At 33.0% G+C, this 15,068-nt stretch overlaps 1 long non-coding RNA gene across 1 annotated transcript; it reads left to right on the forward strand.

The window, feature by feature from the left end:
• Nucleotides 1-825: 825 nt before the first annotated feature.
• Nucleotides 826-3,690, forward strand: LOC133327385 (uncharacterized). Its single transcript, XR_009754225.1, has 2 exons — nt 826-925; nt 3,486-3,690. It is a non-coding gene; the product is annotated as an uncharacterized LOC133327385 (long non-coding RNA).
• The last annotated feature ends 11,378 nt before the right edge of the window (nt 3,691-15,068 follow it).

The following is a 15,068-nucleotide window of genomic DNA, read 5'->3' on the forward strand; positions in this document are numbered from 1 at the left end:
AATTACAGCTACTTCCGTTGAAAAGAGCTGCTAAAACTTTCGAAGTAACTATAATGGGGCGGTACGGTTATAGAACGGTCGTTGGTACAGCGAAAATCGAGTCGTTTCCGATCGTAGACTTCACTGTTATAAAAACGTAATCTCTAGGCTTTTTTTCGATCCCTGTAGAATTTTTGCAGACCGCATTTCACAGGAGGACATCCAGTGGTTCTTAGTCTTCCGAATCTTACAAATATGCATTTATTTCTTAGCACTCTGAGGGCCAATACCATTTGACAGTACAAAGATTTAAAAATAGAAGCAACAATGATAAGATAAATTTAAAAAGAATAAAAAACCCAAGGTGAAAAAAATTTAGGTACATAAATATATTTATATATATGTTTATGTATATAAACTCTCTCATGTTTACAGAAAGCTTTTGTTTTATTATTTGCAAAAGGCTTCACAAGGTTTTGTGTTTTTTCTTTCAATTCTCACTGATAAGTGAAACAATGTTGCAGGTTTTTTTTAATTCAAAATTAATATGAAACAAAGTATGTATATTGTACATATGTACACACTATTCTGACGATGATGATGATGATTATGAGAGGGTACATTCCATTATCTGATGGCCTTAATAATAACTTAACAAAAAGTGACTCGGGGTAAACATCATTGTTCAGTTATGAACGTCACAATTTAACGGACTTTGTTTCCAGTGGAAAATAAAATAAACAAAGAATAAAAAAAAATATTGCATGCATGCGTTGTTGTTTTTTAAGTAATGCGTAGTTTTGTTGTTGTTGTTCGGTCGTTCTAGAAAAAGTCAATAAAAAATGTTAATTTTTTTCTTTCAAATTTTTTCTCATTTAATTCTCAGATGTTAAAGAAATTGCTGTCACTCAAAATGGCCATAATGGCAAACATCCCGAAAATGACAGTAAGTGGTTTGTTGTTTTTAATACGTTTTGTTGAAATTTTCTAAATTTTGTATTGAGTATGGAGTGTGCTTAAAATATTCGTTGAAGAAAAATCTATTGACCCCCTTCACTTGTAGAACATTTAAATTTGCATGCTTTTGAAAAATTTTAAATTATTATTTTTTATTGGCTTTTTCTATAATCTGCAGCAGAATTGGATATAACATTTTGTATTTTTTATAATATATATGCATGGGTCTTTTATGTAATAAGTATTTTTTAAAAATATATATTTTTTCTGGAGCCTAGAATAATGTAATACTAAGTAATGAAATATTTGTAAAATATTATACCTAGATAATCATCCACCGAACTTCTATAAATGAAATTGAGTTCCGTTAGACAGAAATCTTAGAGGATATGTAGAAACGTGAGCTAGAATAGTTGAACAAATTCGAAAAAATAGGGTATGATTTAGCCATTTGATTACAGCTATGTTAAAATCTGGATCATGGATCGCAATATAAAGATAGGACTTTGAAAATTTGCACATACATTGCTACTACTCCTAGAAAGGCCCGTATATTGCGTTCCGTCCCATTTTCGGTATATTCAAATTCTTAGACTTTCAGATGGGATTCGAAAAGAGATACAGTATTTGGAGGCTATATCTAAATCTGAACAGATTTTCACGAAACTTAGCACACATCATTCTAGACTCAATTCAGTACGCTATTCCAAATTACCTGGAAATCGAATGATATATAGGGGCTTTGGTGCACCATTTACCTAAAATCGGACGAAAATATATACGGGAGCTATATCTAAATTTTAACCGATTTATTTCAATTTGAATGTGGTTCGTCCTTGTGCCAAAAAAATTGGTGTACCACATCTCATCTAAATCGGATTTTAAATGCGACCTGTACTTTTATTTACAGTTTAACATCAACAGACGGACGAACATGCATAAATCGACTCAGAAAGTGATTCTATGCATATTCTCAAAAGCAACCATGGGCCCATAAAAATGCCAGTTTTTTTCAATAATAATGCAATTAACCAGTGAAAAATAACAGGAAATTGGTGTTAGCCACATCTTCCACTCGAAAAGACTGGCAATATAGGCCCTAGGGTTCTAAACTTCCGCCCAATATTCCGAATTTTTAAAGTCAAAGCTGCAGCTACCACACAAAAAGGCCGACAATCAGGGTTCTAGGTCCATGTTTTGACATAGCAAACATATACAAATTCTGCACCATTTTCGAAAATTTGAACATTTTTAGCAACATTTTGCTGATTATTAGGAAGAGGATGATAATTAAGTTTCCAGGGGGTAGACAAATATTTTCACAGAAAAACGTTAAAAATAGATCCATGTTTTGACATATCCCTTATAAAAAAGTTCCGCTACATTTTCGGCATTTTTAAAGTTTTTGCCGTACTTTCCAACCGGAAGGCTGTTATTACCACACGAAAAGGCTAGCAAAAAGGGTTCCGCCACATTTTCGATACTTTTAAGGTGTTAGCAGTATTTTCCATATAGGCAAACCAAACCAGCTAACCCGTGACCTACATATTTCAATTTAGTTAAAGTGGCGAACAAAATAACTTCTGAATGATAGAGGTTCAACAGTACCGAAGGTGAACTCAATGTTTCAATTTACGAGTTTTCGATTTTTCGGTACTGAATTCCACACACGATGCCTAAATTATTAGGCAGGGATCCATATAAATGTTCCGGCCCATTTCAGGTATTTTGAAGGTCAGATTTTGTGTCTTAATTTTGGAGATTGGTCTTCTCTAAAGAGCCACCATAGTGATTCGTTTACACGGTCAGTTCTGCTTCAGACCTCGATTTACATGTCCTTAGTTCTCATTCATTAAAAAAAAATCTAATTGTTTTTTTCGTACTTCTATTCCGATATCGTTCCAAATTCTATTCAATGTTAGCTGCTCATCTATTCCAAGCTGAGGTTAAACTTATCAAAGGAACTTTTGATTCAGACACTTTTAACTAAACTCTGATAAAATTCGTGACTTAATTGTAGAAAATAAAAGTGTTTCAGAGTTTCGATATATGATTTGAAAATAATTTTTGAGCATATTATGGGATCCGTAATAATAATCATAATTCCTTGTGACTTATTCTCTGTCCGCCTTGTCTCCCATCTTTCCTCTATTTGTTCATATAATTTCCTCTTGTCTTTGTCTCAATTGAATCAATTAGTAAATTATGTTTTTTTCTCTTCTCTCTTCTATTTCTTTTCATGGATTTTCTTATCGTTTTAGTCGAAGAGATTTATAATCAAGATATTGAACTTGATAGTAGATTCATAGTTGCGGCATCCACTGTCTTTCTGTCTATGTCACTGAAAATTATTACCGAAATTGTAGAATATGTTAGACAAAATCCAGAAATTATCCATATAATCGATAGGCAAATTAATGAACTTATGGTAAGCTAGATTATGGAAAAAGCTAAATAATAAAAAAATTGTATTTGTGTGTGTGTGTATATATATGCAATATATTTGCAATTGTATATTAATGTTACTTTTCTTGTTTCTCCTATTTTAGTCCCAGTTCCCGCAAGCGAGGACCCAGTACTACACACCGTACAGACAGTCGGCAGACTTAAGAACAAGATATCCCGTCGCGTCTATAGAAATGTCTCCAGACAAATCCGCAAAGTCCAAAAAGGCAACGTTAACGACTATCTAAGCTCTCTAATAGCTGCCCTGAAATTACATCAATACATTAACTTCATTAACTCCTCGATGGGTACAAATGTGGAGCAATCATCGTTGACTGAAAACTCAAATGCGGCGGCGGCGCCGTCTTCTTCCACCTCGACAGCCAATGCCAACAACTGTAAAGTTCAAAAGTAAATTGGCCAATTTTGTAATTGAAAAAAATTAATTATTTTTTTTTAATATTTTTTATTTAATTTGTTTAATTGCATTTTTTATGATAATTTTTCATTCGTCTGCCACGAGTAGCAGAAGAACTAACACATAAAGCCCTTAACAAAAACCAGAAAATATGTAAACATTGTCATCCCTCTATGCTACCCTACCCTATCCTATCCCCCTCAACGCCCTTATAAATTATCCTTAAGTTTTATTTAGTTGTAGATTCAAACAGAAATTAAACAATAACACAAATTGTTTATTTAGTTATTAAGTGAAAAACGAAATGAATGAATATCCCTCTCTCTATCTCTCAAAGAAAATTGAGCAAAATTCAATTCTAGCCCTGAAATCATAAAATACATAACAGCAAAAATATATTGGGGAATGTTTTCGATGCACAGGAAATTGATTTAATATTTGCAAAGTATTTTGAATTCCTTTAATGAAAATCAATTTTTTTTTTATTCAAGACATTCCCCCCCTTCTTTGCAAGACAAAGAAAAAAGGTAAATTTATTTATTTTTTTTATTTTACAAAAACAATGTAAATATTTATTAATACAGAGAAAAAATGAAATACATAAATTTACCTTTTATAAAGAAAAATTTTGAAATAAAATAAAAAATAACAATTAAGCTTTAATATTGAAATATTATCATAAAGCCTGTCATACATACGCACATATCTATTATTTTTATATATGTATTTTAAGCTCTATATATATATTTATAAATAGTAGTAATGAAATTTTAAAACCCCATTTTTTTGTAGATTTTAAGTACCCCCCCTCCAAAAAAATACTGAAATAAAAGTATAATTTTTTATTGTATAATCTATAATAATATATAATATGAAAACACAACATAAATATGTATATGTGAAATAAAGTGATAAATTATTATTATGAAAATATAATAAAAAATCAAGAAAACAAAAAAAAAAATAAGCATGTGTTCTTTATTTTTATAAACATTAAACGATTGTTTTAGAAACAGCCTTTGAGACAGCATCTCTCAATACATCAATAGGAAAAGACTAAATTAGTGTAAAAGTCTCATTGTGACACATAATAATTAAATATATGATCCGACCAAATTGTTAGCATTTTATGACAGATTTCCCATCCAAGTGTCTGTAATTAGTATTAGAGTATGCAAGAGATCCTCGCCAAATATTATAAATATATGTCGGTGTTTTGATATAGTCAACATATAACCAGTAAGGAATGTAGTAAAGTTGGACTGGACCGACTATATGATGCCCTTCACCACTTTGGTTATATTGCGCATATGTGCCCTTACATATGCAAGTCAATGTTCCCTTGAAGGAACATACGCATGTCTTTCTGCAACCTGTGAAAAATTTAATTTCATTCGGGCAGATTTAGAGTCGTCTTCATACCATGGGACAGATTTCGGTACGCCGCACAGTTAAAAATTTAATTTCGAAATACATATGGAAGCTATGGCTGCATCTGCACCAATTTAAACAAAACTCAATAACGTCATTCAAGTCTCAATAAACATTAGGAGTTTGGAGAGCCATTTATGTAAAATCGAACGAATATATATGAATATGTGAGAGCTATATAGAAATCTGAACCGATCCTAAACTTACTACACATCATTCTAATTCAGTTCTACTATAATTCAGTAAGATATGACAAATTCGTGCAAATCGAAGGATATATAGGGACTTTGGTGCACTATTTACCTAAAATCGGACGAAAATATATATATATATTAGCTATACCTAAATATGAACCGATTTTCACATAATTTAACACACATCGTTCTAGACTTAATTCATTAATTTCGTGTAAATCGAAGGATATATAGTGTATATATGGTGCACTATTTATCTCAAATGGGACGAAACTATATATGAGAGTTATATCTAAATCTGAACCGAATTTCACGAAACTTACAAATCATCATTCTATACTCAATTCTGAACGCTATGCCAAATTTCTTGCAAATCAAAGGATACATAGGGACTTTTTTGCACTATTTACCTAAAATCGGTGGACAATATTTTTGGGAGCTTTATCTAAATCTGAACCGATTTTCACGAAATTTTACACACATCGTTCTAGACTTAATTCAGTACCCTATGCCAAAAATATATATGGGAGCTATATCTAAATGTGAACAGATTTTCACGAAATTTAACACACGTCGTCCTAGACTTAATTCAGTACGCTATGCCAAATTTCGGGACTTTGGTGCACTATTTCCCTAAAATCGGACGAAAATATATATGGGAGCTATATCTAAATATGAACCGTTTTTCACGAAATTTAACACACATCGTTCTAGACTTAATTCAGTACACTATGCCAAATTTCGTGCAAATCGAAGGATATATAGGGACTGCGGTGCGCTATTTCCCTAAAATCGGACGAAAATATATATGTCAGCTATATCTAAATCTGAACCGATTTTTCCCAATTTCAATTGGGTTCGTCCTTGGGACGAATAACTGACCTGTGCCAAATTTCGTCCAATTCGGGATATAAATGCGACCTGTACTTTGTTTACAATTTAAAATGGACAGACAGACGGACATGCATAAATCGACTTAGAAAGTGATTCTATGTATATTCTCCAAAGGAACCACTAGTCTATCTCCTTTCCTTTTGCCTGTTACAAAGAAGGCCACCCAGTTTCGGAATAAAGAGGCTGTAATTATTCATTCCAGGTCTGGATTGGTATAAAAGTATTCGCAGAAAACTGTATATATATATATATATATCCTGAAAAAACGCATCTTGCTAATGCGGATAATTCTGGACTGCATTCTACAATTCAATGCACTTTCTATAATCAGGATTGTGAAAATACATTATTTTATGGCTAATGAAGATATATACACTTTAAACGGCAAAAAATATGACTCATCGAAATATTGGTTTTAGACCCAATTATTCCTTGGGACCAAATCCGTTTTAGAAAATTTGTAGTCGATTTACAAATGTCTGTCTTTTTGGCTGGTGCGCACGATACCTCTCGAAGGGATTAATCGATTTCATTCAAACTTTGAATACCCTCAATTTCAATAGGGTTCGTCCCATGGTTCCGTTTCTTCTGGTAACTCCCACATAAAATGGTCAAAATTGGAAGACACTGTATACATAGGTGTGTCACCACTTGGCAAAATCGCCGTAGATATTTCTCCTAATCTAGTACGGTGATATAAAATCCATATTATGGTTATTGTTATTTTTATGTATCCATTTGAACATATTTTTAATATGAAAAATGTTGCATACTTTTAGGCGCATGAAAAATATTGCCAACCTATTAAAATACACTTGAATTAACTGCCGAAGTATTGTAGTAAAAAACTAATACATGTAGAAGAAACACGTTTTAGTTGAGACCACGATGCAATAATAAGGTGATGTATCAAAACGAAAACCTTTGTTTTTGCCTCGACCATCTGTCTAATTTTTCGTTATAATATTTCACATGGTTGGCAACATTGCACATCGAATTGTAGTAAAACTTACTCACTTTGACAGTTAATCAAGACATCAGCTGCTCTAAATGGACTACATCATGGGACAATGAATAGGTAGTCCATTTATAGCAGCGTAATTTCTACTTGAATTCGATGTTCAATGCTGCCAACCATGTAAAATACTCGCCCATGTGACATGTTCCGAGAGTTTTTGAATTCCCATACTTTTTTAGATTCCCATGTTGTGCAAAATGGTGTGCTCAATTTCGAGCGAAAGTGCGCCTCGAAAGCATAGCTTTGTTCAATTGTTACGAACTGTGTTCAATAAAAAACCTATGTTTCATTGGAATTTGCTATTTGTTTAACAACAAAATTAAGAAAAAATGCCTGCTGGCTTATTAATTGCCCTGGTTTTTACCAGAAAAAGACTAATGGCACTGAAACGTGTTAAATGACGTCACCTTAGGAACGCATCGGACCCAACGGATATGCCCGAATCTGTGTATGTAGTTGCGATAATTACTCCAATGCCCTAAGCTACCAATAATGTTTATAGTTTCGTATGTCTTAAAGAAGCATTTATGCATATTTTGAGAGTAGTTGGTCCTTTCATACACAAGGACTTAAGATTTCTGATTATTGGTGGGTTGTAGAGGATAGTGGCAAATGATTTAAATATAAGTGTTGATCCACAACAATGAGTAAAATATTGTGGAGAGTAATGAAAGTCCTGGAAGACAAAGTGTGTGCAGCGTGGATAAACATTAGTCTGAGTGAAGATGAAATGAGGTTATACAAATTGCATTTTTATGGACATTTCGGATTTCCAGGTATTCCGCGTATTTAATTTTACGATAAAAACCAATATTTTAATTAAATTTTGTAAAACATATTGTAAAAACATGAGCTCAGAAAAACACGTACGATCTAATTTCTTTTTCAATTCACAAGGCTATATGTGCTCGAATTATATTCCCAATATTTTCTTTGGGAATTCGGAATGGAGCACACCAAATGTGGGAAAATGTTTCACATTCGAGCAAACTCGAAATGCAGCACATGTACAGCTATTGTCCAGATTCCCTTCACCGTGTGTTGTATTGTGATGTTCGAATTTCATTTTTGGTCTATAGATCGACTCGGTAATAACACAAAAAATTAAGTTTTCGGTCCACTTCATTCCAAAATTATTATCAGATCATCACCGAAAATTATAGGCGTTGTCCTTGACCATAACTGGAACCTCATGGAACATTTTAAAGCGATCAGCTCTATAGTTCCCACATCCGAGCACATACAACAATATAATTGATATTAATTTAAAGGTCAACCACTCCTCTTGGATATAATACAAACTTCTCGGGTCTATGTCCTTCAGTGGTAAATATATACGCTATAGAATACAAATTTTGTCATTTGTCACACAAAAGTTAGGGTCCATTTGACCCGCTAAATATTGACCGATCTTTATGAAAACAGGCATGCTTATTCTTTGTCCTGATCCCCTTCTCCATGGAAAATTTCACGATGTTTGGGCCATTATTGCGGCCTCGGGAGCGACCAGAAAAACCGACAAAAATTTAGTATTTGGTCCATTTCATCCCCTAAATATTAATCGATCTTTCCCAAAAACCCATCCTACATGCAAAATTTCGTGAAGATTGGTCCATAACGGTGGCCTGTATCGTGTTTACAAATTATAATGGACAGACGGACGGACACATATGTCAAGATCGACTCAGCTAGTCGAGATATGACGATCGGTATACTTAAAGGTGGGTCTAGGACCAATATTTCGCGGCGTTACAAACTTTTGGGGCTGCACAAAGCTATAATACCCTGACAAAATAGTTGTGTAGGGTATAACAATGCATTTTTTTAAATAGATATTAAATTTAAAAACATTTAATGGTAACCTAGGGCCTTTGAGGTAATGATCATAAATACTTACACAAATTCGGAAATATCCAATTCGTTTAGGCGACGTCGTCTAACACGTTCCAAAACCATTAGCCATCTTCTAAAATAAACCAGGGCAATTAACAAGCCAGCAAGCATTTTTCTTAATTTTGTTGTTAAACAAATATCAAATCCATAAACATAAAACATTTTTTGTTGATACTTATTGAACACAGTTTGTAACATATTGAATAAAGCTAATCTTTCGAGCCGCAATTTCACTCCAATTTGGACAAAATGGGCATCTAAAAAAGTATGAGAATTCAAAAACTCGCGGAACATGTGCCATGGGAGATTAATCTGAAATTTTTTCACAATATGAAGTCTGATATAACGAACAATTCCACACCATTAACTTAAAAATCACGATACTTGGCTGTCAATCCTCTATATAACGGCCATTGTCTGTCCATGTCAAATTGTAAACAAGGTACAGGTGACATTTATGATTCAAATTGGATGTAATTTGTCAAAACCCAATTTTTTGGCCCAAGGACGAACCCTTTTGAAATCGGTTCAGATTTACATATAGCTTTCACATATTGATTCGTCTGATTTTCAGTAAATGTTGCACCAAAGCTCCCAAAAATGGCCGATTGACACAAAATTTTGCACAACGTTCTAAAGTTAGTATAACCTACTGTGTGGAAAGTTTCGCTGAAATCTGTTCAGATTTATATAGTTTCGTCCAATTTCCAGTGAATGGAGCACCAAAGCTCCAAAATATGGCGGATTAGCACACAATTTTGCAGAAGTTAGTTCAACCAACTGTGTAGAAAGTTTCCCTCAAATCGGTTCTGATTTAGATAAAGCTCCCATAGATAGTTTCGTTCGATTTTCAGTAAATGGAACACCATTTGGTCCCGAAGTAAAGACGATTAACACAAACTTTTGAGGTTAGTATAGCCGTCCGATTTTAAGTCAGTAATGAAGCAAAGACATACGGCCTGATGTTAGTATAGCCTAACGTGTGGCAAGTTTAGTTGAATTCGGTTCATATTTTGTTATAGCTCCCATATATATATTTTCGTTGAAATCGGTTTGGATTTGTATATAGCTTGCATATATATTTTCGTCCGATTTTAAGTAAATGGTGCACCAAGCTCCTCATCTTTGTCAGAGTGACACGAAATTTTGCACAAAGTACCAAATTGATCATAGAAAGACGTAATTTTGTTTTGTAAAAATATATACATAACCCATATATATTTTCGACCGTCTTCATGTTAATTGGGCTCCAAATAAGTAAAGGATAAATCGATTTACTTTATATTGTCCTATTGTAAACAAACGACTCTATATTGGTCGAAATTAAACATTTAGTATAAGTTGCAGAATGACATGTTTATGAATTTATCTAAGTCGGTTCACCTTTAGATAAAGATTAAATATTTTATTTCATCCAATTTCTTGTTAATGGTCCTGCAAAATGTGACGTCTATAAGATGCATTTGTTAAATATACTCAAAGTGGTGAAGGGTATCATATAGTCGGCTCCGTCCGACTTTACTACTTTCCTTACTGGTTTTAATTTGATGTATATAAACACTTCCCCTTACAATTGCATTTCTAAAGAGGTCTGTGTAGATGCCGACTAAGGTTTGGGGTCTAGAATTCTCGTCCCGGGATTTCCCTATTTTTTTGACATCGATATTCCCGAGATTTCCCGATATTATTTCCCGGGAAAACAGGAAATTGTATTTCTAATACGGAATTAAAAATTTCAATGTCGTATTATTTGTTATCGATTATACAACAACTACAAGGGGAGATTTTAATGTGGAAGATGCTCATTTTAAAAGCGATTTATATAATAGACTGGTTCGAAATTCGGAAAATGATTGAAGAAAACTGCGCGGAACTGTTTCAGATAGGGACTGTTTCAGATAGGGCGAACGTCATGAGAAAATTTATTCTGAATGTCCTATTGAAGGGGTTTTTTGCTGGAATCATGCCATACATTAAAATTATTGTTGATGCTGTATTGAAAACATTTTAAGATTAATAAACTTCCATCGGCCATTCAATTCCACAGATATTACAGAGTGACCGACGTGACTTAAAATTTATATCTAAATTAAAGTTTTTAAAATACCCAGAGATAGTTTGGGGAATACGGATATGTCAAAAAAGACACAAAGGTGTATACAGAAGATATTTAGGTTTTCAAGTGGTGGCTTTTCAAGATCAACTTTCGATTTTCTTTATAAATACATGCTTTATTATCACAAAGCCAAAATTGACCAAAAATTACATATTCCAAAACTTTATTTGATCTGTTGACAACAATACTTCTAAACAATCAAATTTTAAGTCGATTTTGCTTTAGCCCGTAAAAATCGAAAATCGATTTCGGACAGATTTGACAAAATCGAACGATTGAAAAGTTAGTTAAAAGTCAAATACAAAATTCGAAAAGTCTGAAAATCGACTTTTTGGTCAGAAGCAAAAATCGAAAAGTCTAAAAGTCGACTTTGCGCTCGACTACGTATCCCTATCCTAAATCCACCTTTTAGTGTAACGACCGCCATAGCTGAGTCGATCTAGACATGTCCGACCGTATGTCCATTTTTGTAAACACGTATGCACATTTTTGTAAACATGATACAGGCCACAGCTGTCGTCACGAAGTTTTGCATGTAGGATGTGTTCCCTAATATAATCGGTTAATATTAATTTGTCTGATTTTCTGGACACTGTAGAGGCCACAATTATGACCCGAACATCACGAAATGTTGCAGGGAGTAGGGGATCTGTGCGAGGAATAAATATAATTGTTATGAAAAAGATCGATAAATACTAAACGGGTCAAATTGGCTCAGTCTTTTGTGTGAAAATTACGAAATTTGTATTCTATGGCGAATTTATTTACTCCTGATGGACATAGACCCGAGAAGTTGATAGGAGGATGAACATTTAAATTGATACCAATTATATGGGTTTATGGGCGGTATGAAAATGTCTCCAAATATAAAAATAAATAAGTCCCCATTTTTGTTATGCACAAAACAAAAACAACTATAATTGGGGACTTATTTCAATTTTTGGGGACTTATTATATTTTACAATTTGGGGAGCTATTTCATTATGAAACAAATCCCCAAAATTTAAAATGAAATAAGTCCCTAATGAGAATTTGGGGACTATCTTCATTCGAACTTGAAATTTGAAGTTTGAATTAAGGTTGAGAAGTAGGTTCCATTTAAGGATATGGTTTTGAAAGCGTGTGCTCATGTGTACGAAAAGTACTATATGGTACTATATTTGGTATACATTTTTTTTGGAGTTACAAATCGAGCTGGAATGGTACAATTGGTACAATTTGGATTTGAATGAACCGAAACAAGGAAATTTGGAGTCAGGATCACTGTAGGGGTGTAGAATTGGGGTCGGGATTCAGTTTAAGCAATTTATATTCATGGGTACTAAATGGTAGTAAATTTGGTACAATTTAAATTTTAGGCGAACCAATAGAGCTAGAATCAAATAGTCATGAGGTGTAAGATCGATATATGTAGGAAGTTTTAAAAATGTTTATTAATTTGTACTAAATTTGGTACAATTTGAATTGTGGTTGAACCGATATAGTTGTAGGATTGGGGTATGTAGGAAGTATTGGAAATTCGTACTACTGTGTACTAAATTTGGTACAATTTGAATTGTGGGCGAACCGATAGAATTGAAATTCTGAAACTTGGATTTAGGATCACTGTTGGGGGTAGGATTGGGGTGCGTAGAAGTATTGGAAATTCGTACTATTGTGTACTAAATTTGGTACAATTTGAATTATGCGTGGACCGATAGAATTGGAATCCTGAAACCTGGATTTAGCATCACTGTTGGGGTGTAGGATTGGGATATGTGGGAAACTTGGATTTAGGTTCACTGTGGGGTGTAGGATTGGGGTATGTAGGAAGTTTTGGAAGTTGGATTTAGGTTCACTGTGGGGGTGTATGATTGGGGTATGTAGGAAGTTTTGGAAATTCGTACTATTGTGTACTAAATTTGGTACAATTTGAATTTTTTTTTATTTTTTTATTTCAACTCGTATACATTTCTTTGGTTATAATTGCCTCTGCGCCAAGTGGCATTAAAAGAGGCTAGTTGGCAATTTTACATAATTTCTGTATATATTATAACATATTTAACATATCAACATTTATTAATAAGCTCATATATATATATATATATATATATTTAAGATAACATTTCTTCGACATTCTGAGCTAAAAAAAAGTAAAAATGTCTCTTAAATGCGGAAAGTGTAGAACTGCTTTTAACATTTTGTGGCAAATTATTATATTCTCGACTTCCGGAATGTTGTATACGCTGTTTGGTGGTTTCAGTGCGACATAAAGCAACACGAAGCTGTGAATTGTTCCGAGTGTTGAACAAACTTTGATTTCGTACGAAATCTAAAGTATAAAATCCTACGTTATTTATGCATTTATATACATAAAGTAAAAGTTGATATCTATATTGGCCATGAATCGGTAAGATTGTCGTAAATTTTTCTTGAAATAAGCATTGTGTTGGATACAATACATGTAAATTAGCAACAAGTTTCAAAGCTTTGTTTTGAAGACGTTGCAATGATTTAAGGCTTGTACTGTTTTTGAAAGCATATATTGATGTTAAATAATTTATATGACTTTGTATTAATGTTTGATAGATTAAATACTTAGTATTCTGATCGAATTTATACTTGAATTTATAAAGTAGACCTAATGCAGGAGATATTCTTAATTTCAAAATATTTATGTGTTGATCCCATCCAATGTTTGACTGCAAAATTAGTCCCAAATATTTTATCTCATGGACTTCATGAACTATTTTGCCTCCAATGTTGACATTAAAAGCCGAATTAAAGTTCCCTTATGGCCTGAAACGAATTAATTTAGTTTTCTTCTTCATTAAAATACAACTTGTTTATTCTCATATATTCGAAAATGAGAGCTGCATCTCTTTCAATGTCCGTTTTAGCAACTGTTTCTGATTTATATGGGTAAAATATACAAATGTCATCCGCATACAGGAATATCCGGCCAGTTGCTGTAAATTAACCAAGTCGTTTATATATATAATAAATAATAAAGGACCTAAAATGCTACCTTGAGGTACACCACTTTCAACGTCTAAAATATCACTTTTGCATTGTTCGATTTGGACAAATTGCTTTCTATTTCTCAAATAAGACTTTAGAAGGGATACATTGTGAAACCCATAATAGTGTAGCTTTTGCAATAAAATTTTGTGGTCTAACATTTCAAAAGCTTTTGATAAATCGTAAAATATACCAGCTACTATATATCCTTCATCAATAGATTTACAAGTATAATTTAGAATATTGATTATAGCTTCCTCTGTACTTCCTCCTTTGCGGAAACCATACTGATTTTGATTAATCAAGTTGTTTTCCTGAATATAATCAGTCAGCTGGTTATATAAAATCCTTTCGAATACACTGTTAATTGCAGATAAAACCGATATAGGACGAAAATTAGAAATTATATTATTGAAACCTGTTTTTGGAATTAGTACAACTTTGTGAATCTTTAGCGAATCAGGGTATTGACCTGTTTGTATAATAGTATTCAAAATTATTGTAAAATGTGGTATAAGGTATGTTTTACATTCTTTTAGAACTCTTGGTGAAATGTTGTTGTACCCGGAAGCTTTACCAAGAGATATATTTGACAAAGTGGCATTAATTTCAGCATCGTTCACAGAACTAAATTGGAATTCATTACTAGCAGCATACAGTGTTCGAAGAGAATTGCAATGGTCAGACGGGTAATTAAAAATTTGGGTTTTCAAGTCTTTCACT

This window comes from Musca vetustissima, unplaced genomic scaffold (genome assembly GCF_032173495.1).
Source record: "Musca vetustissima isolate MV318-11 ecotype Yass unplaced genomic scaffold, APGP_CSIRO_Mvet_v1 utg231390, whole genome shotgun sequence".
Classification (NCBI taxonomy): domain Eukaryota; kingdom Metazoa; phylum Arthropoda; class Insecta; order Diptera; family Muscidae; genus Musca; species Musca vetustissima.